This window comes from Canis aureus, chromosome 9 (assembly GCF_053574225.1).
Source record: "Canis aureus isolate CA01 chromosome 9, VMU_Caureus_v.1.0, whole genome shotgun sequence".
Classification (NCBI taxonomy): domain Eukaryota; kingdom Metazoa; phylum Chordata; class Mammalia; order Carnivora; family Canidae; genus Canis; species Canis aureus.
Window position 1 is genome coordinate 35,733,340 of NC_135619.1, and position 10,028 is coordinate 35,743,367.

At 41.9% G+C, this 10,028-nt stretch overlaps 1 long non-coding RNA gene across 1 annotated transcript; it reads left to right on the forward strand.

Annotated features, from left to right (window-relative positions):
• Positions 1–4,881: 4,881 nt before the first annotated feature.
• Positions 4,882–9,794, forward strand: LOC144320100 (uncharacterized). Its single transcript, XR_013385683.1, has 3 exons — positions 4,882–6,989; positions 7,899–8,106; positions 9,580–9,794. It is a non-coding gene; the product is annotated as an uncharacterized LOC144320100 (long non-coding RNA).
• Positions 9,795–10,028: the final 234 nt, after the last annotated feature.

Sequence of the window (10,028 nt, forward strand, 5' to 3'; positions counted from 1 at the left end):
CTCCTTGTCACACGTTCATTTGCCTGTTGCCCTTTCCTGCTGTGAAAATGCCTTGCTGCTTTTGCGTTTATTCTGCGGTAAATCCAGGTGCCTTTGGAATTGAGGGTAGATATGCCAGAAGATGGGACTTGGGTGGCTTTCATGGTTTAAAAAAGAAGCAACTGGAAATAGGTGTTGGGGATTAAGGAGTACCCTTGTCATGAGCACCGGGTAATATACAGAAGTGTTGATCACTGTATTTAGGCCTGAAACTAATATAATACTATATGGTAACTATACTGGAATTAAAATTAAATTAAATTTTAAAAAAGAAACTAAAAAAAAAAAAAAAAAGAGAGAGAAGCAATGGGTGGAAGTAACAAGGGGACACAAAAACATCTTTCCCACATGTTAGAGATTTTTACATTGGAGGATCGATGACTGCGTCAGTCTTTTCCAACTTGGAAAAACAAAGCAACCCTAAGCTCTGGGAGAAGGGAGTGAAACAAATGACATCAGCAAAAGCATCCTTCCAGGGAAACCCCGTTTTGGAAGCTGTGTGAGATAGCCACCAAAGTCGGCACTGCCAATCAGAGGCGTGTGCCTTCTCTTGCTCACGTACTGTGTAACCCTGAGCCTCTGACTTCATTTGTAACGTTGAATAAAGACTATTTTAACTCTTCCTGACTCCCCAAAAAGCCCAAGTTGGATCAAGTATCTCACAGGATTCTTTAGCATTAAGAGCTGTGACTTACAATCCTCGAAAACGGACAAGGCCGGTTGGGGAGGTGTTATTCCTCCCATTCTGGAAATGTGGGGAAACACACTCCAGTTGAGACAACATATAGTTGTTCAGTAAACGAGGAGTAGAAGGGTGAGGGATGGGAAGAGTGGAACTCGGCACAGGGATAAACATGCTGAGGACATAGTGCTACTTTCTGGAATAGACAGGAGCGGGACCTCGGTTTCTAGACCATATGTCACTTCTCTGTAGAGACAATGTACTTTGCAGATAGAACTCCTTGAATTCCCCCAAATGATACAGGTGGCAGATTGCTGGTGACCATTTCATGGTGGGAGCAAACTGGTCCATAGAAGCTGAGATGACTAAGCAAACACGGGAGCTCCAAAGATGATACGAATCAAGAATCCAGGTCCCTTGGTTCTTGCTCTTGTGTCACCACACTCTGTGACCTGATTAGCTCTTTTTCTTCTTAGCTAAGGTGAACAGATGTCCTCTTTCGCTCAGGATAGTCCTACTTTATACCAATTGTCTGAAAGTAATTCTAAAATCTCCCCTTTACACACTCAAAAGGAAAAGGATTTTTTTTTAATTTTATTTATTTATTCATGAGAGACACACAGAGAGAGGCAGAGACACAGGCAAAGGGAGAAGTGGGCTCCATGCAGGAAGCCCGACGTGGGACTCGATCGGGATCTCCAGGATCACACCCTGGGCCGAAGGCAGCACTAAACCGCTGAGCCACCGGGGCTGACCAAGGAAAAGGATTTGAAAAATAAAAATTACCTGCTAAATCGCCACCAGACATATATTTTTTGTTTGTTTATTGTGTATCTCACCCACTAGAATGTCAGCTTCCATGGCAGCAGGAACCTTGTGTGTTTGTCCAATGCTCTATGGTTAATACCGTAACCGGTGCTGACACATAGTATCTATTAATGAATACTTATTGAATGAACTAATTAATATATTTTAAATGAGTGAAATTTATGACCTCAGAATAGTATTAATGAGGAACATGATAAAATGGGTTTCAATTTTTCTTCAGACTCTTTGTGTCTGTGTGTCCCTCAGGCATGTCTCCTAATCTCCAGGAGCTTCAGGGTCCTCCTGGATAGAACAAAAATAATCATGATTCTGACTCTGCCAAGCAAGGGTAGGGCAAACGTGCTAATGCGTATGAACATATATGAAAATGCCTTAGAACCTCAATGTGCCTTCCAAATGGCTATTTGGTTTTCCTTCCACAATTACAGAACGGTGGCTTTGTTAGAAATTAGGTGGCTTGTATGGATGAGAAGGGAGGTGGTAAAGCTCATTTTCAGACTCTCTTTTTCAAGGGCTGGGCACTTTGTACCCTTTCAGCATTTGTAGGAAAGCCCAATAAGCTAGCGCAGGCTTTGCAAAAGAATGTTTTACAGGGCTGTGCTTAAAAGGCCGCCTTTCCCAGATTCCTATTTCAGGAGAAATGGGAGATAGCTGGACACGCTGTTCTTAAATGTATTGTTCCCAGGCCCAGCTGGCTTCCTCCCTCTCGTCTCTCTCAGAGGCGCAGGGCAGCGTGCAAGGAGCCAGGCCGCTTGGAGCAAAGACGTGGGTCCTGCTCTCAACGGGCCATCGCACACACTTAGAGCCAAGCCACTGCAGGTCCAGGGCTTTCTACCCTCTCCCAGGGAGTTCCCAGAGCAATTAACGAAACAGAGGCCTAATTAGGAGCATTTGGGATTTACTGCCGACTTTAAAGTGATCCTGAGACCCTTTTAAAGGAAAGTGAGGTCTTTTCCCAGGATCCTCCAAGCAGGAATTTGTCAAAGATTTGTCTAAGGGTGGCAGCCTGGCAGCTAATTCTCAAGCATATCCCGATGGGATCTCTACTCTTTGAAGAGCTTTCCCCCAGTCTAGAAAAATCTAAGTAGCAAGGCAAAGAAACATAATTTTGACAACCTGAGGCCTCACCTTTTGCAAATTACTTTCTCTGCCTTTGATTTGTGCATTTTGTTCAGCGAACAATGTTTTGCTTTTGACTCTTTTCTCTTTTTTTAAGGCCTGACCATTACGACCATGGGAGTGTGTGCCTATGTCATTCCCCCGGTAATCCTCCAAATGGTGAGCAATTAGCTATTCCTGACTCTGCACTTCTCATCACCAGAGGGACCAAGAAGGATAAAAATCAATGTAAATTGTCACACCTCTGGTCAACAACACTCAGAGGAAGAGACATGCAAGGTAAAACTCTACTGAGACAACTTTTTCACCTATCAGATGAGCACCAATCTCCAATAACGTGGTGCTGCGTTGGTGAGAAGGTGGGGAGAGATAGGCATTGCCACGGAGAGTAGAGGCCCTGCCGCAGGAGCCAGGGGCGTTTAGATTAGTGCTGTTCTGGGCTATCAATCAAGGTCACAAATACACTTTGACCCAGCAGTTCCACTTTTAGGAATTTTTCCTACAGACTACTCTAGTTTGTGTTACAGAATGTGTTTATCAATAGGAAAGCGGCACATGAACTATTAGTAAAGACATAAAAAATGAGGAAGCTTTTCATGAACCACTATTGCCAGATCTATTGCTAGGTTAGAAACAAAGGGAGAGCAGTATGTATAGTAGGCTCTCACATTTTTTAAATGGGAGTGATTTCACAAACATACAAGTAAGCTTGAATGTGCATAAAATGTCTCTAGAGTGATAAGCAAACAACAGTTAACATTGTTTGCCTTTAATGAAAGGAACTGAGGAACAAGTGTAGAAAGGGTACTTTTCTGTATACTTTTTAAAAACAATTATTCATTTCATCCAAGTTTTCTTTTCTTTTCTTTTCTTTTCTTTTCTTTTCTTTTTTTTTTCTTTTCTTTTCTTTTTTCTTTTCTTTTTTAGAGAGAGAGTATGTAAGGTGGGGAGGGGCAGAAGGTGAGGTAGAGAGAGACTCTTAAGCAGGCTCCACGCCCAGTTCAGAGCCTGAAGCAGGTCTCGATTTCATGACCCTGGGATCATGACCCGAGCCAAAATCAAGAGTCAGAAGCTTAACCAACTGAGCCACTCAGGTGCCCCATAGTTTTTATTACTTTTTTAAGATTATTTATTTATTTATTCATGAGAGACACAGAGAGAGAGAGAGAGAGAGAGAGAGAGGCAGAGGGAGAAGCAGGCTCCATGCAGGGAGCCCGATGCAGGACTCAATCCCACAACTCCAGGATCATGCCCCAGGCCAAAGGCAGGTGCTAAACCGCTGAGCCACCCAGGGATCTCCCAGTTTTTATAATTTTACTATAAAAAAGATACTGCATTCTGAAGTGGTTTCAGACACAGGATTGACATAGGAGTTTAACATTAATTAAATGTTATCTTTCAATATTACAGCATTCTGTCGAATTTCATAATTCTTTAGGAAAAATTTTTAAAAAGGAAAACAAAATAGGATGCATATGGAGATTAAGGTACTTAGAATCAGAAATACATCTCTAAAACTAGATCTTAATACTGATCTAGTAGATGATAACCAAATACCAAATATATATATATATATATATGTATATATATATATATATATATAGTTTTTGTGTACAATCTGTTTAAAAAAATCTCTCGAGTCTTATCGTAAAAATATCGGTTGTTGGGCAGCCCCAGTGGCGCAGGGGTTTAGCGCCGCCTGCAGCCCAGGGCGTGATCCTGGAGACCCTGTATCGAGTCCCACGTCAGGCTCTCTGTATGATGCCTGCTTCTCCCTCTGCCTGTGTCTCTGCCTCTCTCTCTCTCCCTCTCTGTCTCTATGAATAAATAAAATCTTAAATATATATATATATATATATATATATATATATATATATATATATATAGTTGTTGTTTTGGTCTTGTTAAGTTGATAACAAACCAACAAGCTAGTTGATAGCTATGGAAAGCAGATTGTTTTGGGCAGGGTGAAAAAGCCCCAAAATGAGAATGTTTATATTTGCCTAACGATGTCCTGAACAATACAATATGCTTTAGAACTGGCCTATGTAGCGATTGTATGCCAGAAAAACCATTAGACTCAAACCAGTGATGCTCTTTCTCTTGGTAGCTGTGGACATAACAAAGATTAAAAATTGTCCTGTGTTTTTTGTTTTTTGTTACAGTGCTTGGAAGAATGCCATGCAAATAGTAAGCATTCAATACATGTTGGCTATCCCTGTAAAGTCCAGAATTTTCCTCTTGCTGTCTTGTAGAACCTAGAACAATCACACTTTCCATGTGTGTCCTTTGCTTTTCCTTCACTTTAGAATCAGCTTAAAGTCAACTTCCTCCAGGAAGCTTTCTCTGAAAAGCCCCCTCAGCCCTAGCCAAGATCAAGTGTCCTTTCTCTGGGGCTTTCCTAGTCCCTTGTCAACTCCCATGTAGAGAATGCTACACTCATTTATGAGCATCTCTTTGCTCTCTTTGCTCGTCTGGCATCCCACCAACCAGTTATGTTTCACAAGGATAGGTATTTAGTCAGTTTATCATCGAATCCGCAGCACCTAGCCAAGTGCTTGGCATGCAGTAGATCATCAATATTTGCATAAGACAGAATGCAAAAGAATGTTGTCTGTTGTGAGGCATTGCTCACAAACGTCTTTGAAGAGAGTTTTCTAATGGAATGCCTCTTGACATTCAAAAATGGTGAGCCAATCAGAGATGGACAGCTAGGATAGGTCTTGACATGGATTTAAACCTTGAAAAAAAAATGTGAATGTAGATTATATAGATAAACCACTATCAAAATACCCTAGGTAGTAAGTACTTAGTCCTCTGTGTATTTTGGATCCTGCTAGTTGTTGTTTTGACAGATATTAGCTAATTCCCATCCACAGAGGTGAATAAATACATTCATGGAGGTGAAAGGGGGTGGTGACATTAGAATTTGATCCTCTGGGTTTCTGCGTGGAGAACTCGAAATCATAACCTTCTCTTACTCCTTGACTGTCATCCAGTTCTTGCTCCTATCAGGAGGAGCGTGACCTCAGGAAGAGCGGCTTGGCATGAGCACTCAGTAGATCTAGCCAGGAGTTTCCTCCTTGTTGTAAGAACTCAAGCTCCCTGTCCTTATACTGATTTTGGTTTTGGGGGGGTTTTTTGCTTTTGTTTTAGAGAGAGGGAGAGAGCTCATGGGTGGGGCAAGGAGCAAAGATGGAGGGAGAGGGAGAAGAAAAGAATCTCAGGTAGACTCCATGCTGAGTCAGGAGCCTGCCATGGGGCTCGATCTCATGACCCTGAGATCATGATCTGTGCTGAGATCAAGAGTCAGATTCTTAATGGACTGAGCCATCCAGGTGCCCCCTCACTTACTTTTAATTTGTCTTTCTCAACTTCATGTATTTTTGTAAACTGCCTTCATTTGTTTCTGGAAAAGGTGAAATGTACATGAATACATTCAATAAAAACAATGTCATCCTAAAAGTAAGACCTCTCTGCTGCTGGGAGCCCTGGTCAATGGGACGTGAGTAGTTGGTGATCACTGCTGATTGGACTAAGCTACTGCCAGGGCGTCTGTACCCATGGTAAGCTGGTCATGGACTGTAGGAAGAGCTCGATCTGCATAGTAAGTACTCTCCAGCCTTATTTCATGGTGCACTCAAAGATCCTGACTCCAAGGTGAGTACACAAAGCTCATTGTTTTCTTTGGGGACCTTTTGCCACACTTCCCTCTCACTGTGCTTTGAAAATTAACCACCAGAGTCTGGTCATTATGGCTTCATTAACTATTCCTTGTAATTGCACCAGTCATAATTAATTCATTTGTTATTCACATGGGTGACATACGGACACTTTAATAGATTTTCCTCAGGGAATTCCACATATTAAATGATATTGATGGTGCTTTTAGAAAAGATTGAAAGGGAACTACAATATAAACCATTTTGTATAAGTAGCGATGAGATATTTTATCGTGAAAATGAAGTTAATTATTTTAATCTCTCAACCTTTTTAGATCAAAACCCAAAGATGTATAAACTAGTCTTTTCTCCCCCCACCAGACATTTCTAATCCATAATTCAGAGTGCCAAAATAAAACCATTCTTATAAAAATAGATGGTGCATTTACACAAACGCATGCCAGAGTATTTAAGTAAATAATACTTGAATTAATTTCAGGTTAAAACCTTTCCTTTAAGCCTCTCTTATTTTTTTTTTCCCAGAAACCATCTGTATTTTAACATCTTACTGCACAGCTGCATTCCTCATGTTTAATTTATGGCGGAGATCTTTTGTGACAAGACCAACTTATTTTTCAAATGAAATCAATTCATTTTAGGTAAAACATTGGTGACCCAAATATTACACACTTTCAAATTATGCATAATCCCTCCCCTACCCCTGGGCATCCCCCCCCCCCCCACGCATGCGTGCACGCACACGCATATACTCTAAGCCCTCCTTTTTTCAGTTGCCCTGAATGGAAATTCCACACTGCCAAATATTTAACCAAATACTTTAATCATTGGTTTTCTGGTAGAAACATTAAACCTATGGTGACAGCCACACAATTACATGGCAGAACTAGGGCAATTATCTATATAATTCAGGTTAAAAACTAAACTCAACAACCAGTTTTGCCTGAAATGCCCCAATCATGGAGAGGGGGAGAAAGTGTCCTTTGGTTTGTATTATCTCCATAATTGCCTTAATTCCCATTTGACTCAATGTGAGTGGAATCACAGACACAGAATTTTAGCCTCTTGGAGATTATCTAGTTCAACCCCCTTATTTTTCAGATGAGAAAACTGAGACCCACAGAGGTCAAGTGCCCTGCCCAGGTCATTAGTAGGTGGTGGCAGAGTCCAGTCACGAACCTGTATTTCCCAGTTCCCGGCTCAGCATCCTTAACAACTGATGCTCTCTTGCCACCTGACTCCATTGCTTCTCGAAGTCAAGGAAATGGTGCCAGCATGCTGAACTTAAAATGAAGACAGTAAAATGCCACCCAAGACCTCACACCCAAATCAAATGCAACAATTCACTTCGACTGACGGTCAAAAAATTCTCTCCACACATGTTCTACACTCAAATGAACAGCTTTTCAAAACTCACATGATCATGACATCCAGTAGGTTATGTAATTCAGAAGTGGGAAAAGGATTAGAGAGACACTATTAAAAAACAAAACAACTGCATGAGTCTTCACAAGAAAAAAAAAACTGAAACATTTTCTCATTCCTAATAGGTACCCAATGAAAAAACCTACCCAAAAAACCCCTTAAGACCTACAGGAAAACTCAGGCCCAGGATGTTTTATGAGCTTCAGATCTACCCCCAGGTCGGAGCACACAAGCCAGGTTATCAGCTTGATGACCTTCAAGTAAAGCAAACACATTACATCAGACCGTTATGAAAGAGCCCACACTCAGAAGAGCTCCCAGCCTGCTGGTGAGGTGCTGTATTTCAAACTCCTAGGGTTTCTTCCAAAAGGGTGCTTTCTGTTTTAAAGACAGCCCAGAATCTAACTAACTGCTTAGGTTCCCTACCTTTTTTGCCTTGAAACCAGCACACAGTCTGTCATGTGTTGGTTTCTGCATTTTTATATCACGACTCTGCTGCTTCGCAGGGTCATGGAAGCCATGGATAGGGTTCCCTGTTGGTGTAAGGGAAAGACACTTCTGTTCTGCGTACAGCTAGCTAGGACGGAGGACCTGGACTAAGGTCAAAATTATTATGTGAAGATTAAACTCTAGAATTTAATTATGTGTTCTGTTGCTCCTGGTACATTTATTAATTTAGCAGTATAACCTGACTGGAGCTAAACAAGCAGGACTGATTAATTTGCAAAGACATCTAGGTAACAGATTGTGATCAAAGTGGAGACCTGATCCTGTTAGATTGAAATGTGTTGTTGTGTGCTTGCAGGAAGGACATGGTGCGGTGTGGTTTATCTTTATCAATGCTTTCCTCCGAAGGAGGGGGACAAGCTTGCAGATACTAATCAGGGCTGAGGCCCTGCCACTCAATAATTACCCACTGTCTCATCATAATCCCGGAACTAAGCCCCTGCCCAATCCATCTGGGACCCTTTTCCATCTATTGCACAGCTCAAGAATACGTGTGTAAGCTATTACCTCTGGTCGTGCTATCTGTCCCCTGAGTATAGATTCATGGCAGTGACCAATTAGGTTGCCGTGTTCTCTTTCCCCCTTTGCTTCCAAACCGTGCTGGTAATGAAGCACAGACTCATTGGGGTGCAGAAATCCACTCACCTATAAAAGCTGTCTCGTCATGGTCACTGATAAACATCGCATGATGCTTAATTTTGTGGGATGCGTTGAAAAAGAGGGGTGGCAAGACCAGAACTCCCCAGGTTTCCTTAAGCCACTCTCAACCTGCCACTGCCTTCTGCTGGAAACAAACCACGCAGTGAGGAAAATATTTCTGACCCTAATCCAGAAATCAAACGGCCAGGAAGTGAGGAGGGCAAACGTGGGGATAATTGAATTCCGGATCCCTGAATGAAAACCCTGTATTGCACAATGGTTAAAAGTGGAGTCCCGAAGGCTAAGAGACTTGGGTTGAAACTCTGGCTCTGCGGCTCACCAGCCAGTCCCTTAAATTCTTTGAGACTCTTTTTCATCTCGATAAAACACCGCCTTGCACATAGGGTAGCTTTGGAGTTAACCCAGACGCTCCCTGTACAGCATACAACTGTAAAATGATAAAACCTCAATACATGATAGCTAAACTCATGGTTTTCTGAATTCCCACTACATTTATAGCCGGAACCAAAAAGCCCAACTCCTGATTAAATCATGCCGGCTACTATGTGCTAATTATTTTGTGTATGTATATGTTTCATCTTCCCAAATAATTGCACATTTCTGAAGGTTAAGTCACTTTTCCTTTTTTATATCCCACAGGTGATAATTAACAAATGCTTCCTGATTCTTTCACTTGAACTTAAGAACCCTTCATAAAATTCTTCACAAACAGTCTTGAAGAGGGGCACTGGGTGGCTCAGTGGTCGAGCCTTCAGCTCAGGGTATGATCTGGGGTCCTGGGATGAGTCCTGCATCAGGCTCCCCACAAGGAGCCTGCTTCTCCCTCTGCCTGTGTCTCTGCCTCTCTCTGTGTCTCTCATGAATAAATAAATAAAATCTTAAAAAAAAATCAGTCTTGAAGATGAGAGGGACAACAGTGATGGTAAGCAAGTTGCTATTATTAGTGGTAGAAATCAGTAAGGTACAATCAAATCATTCCTCGTAAAAGAATCTGCAGAGCAACTGTGTGACGCCCACTGCATGCTCTTGGTTGGGGCAAAGCCCATTTGAAATCGCGGGGTCTGTTTCCCGTATATACGCCATCAGGG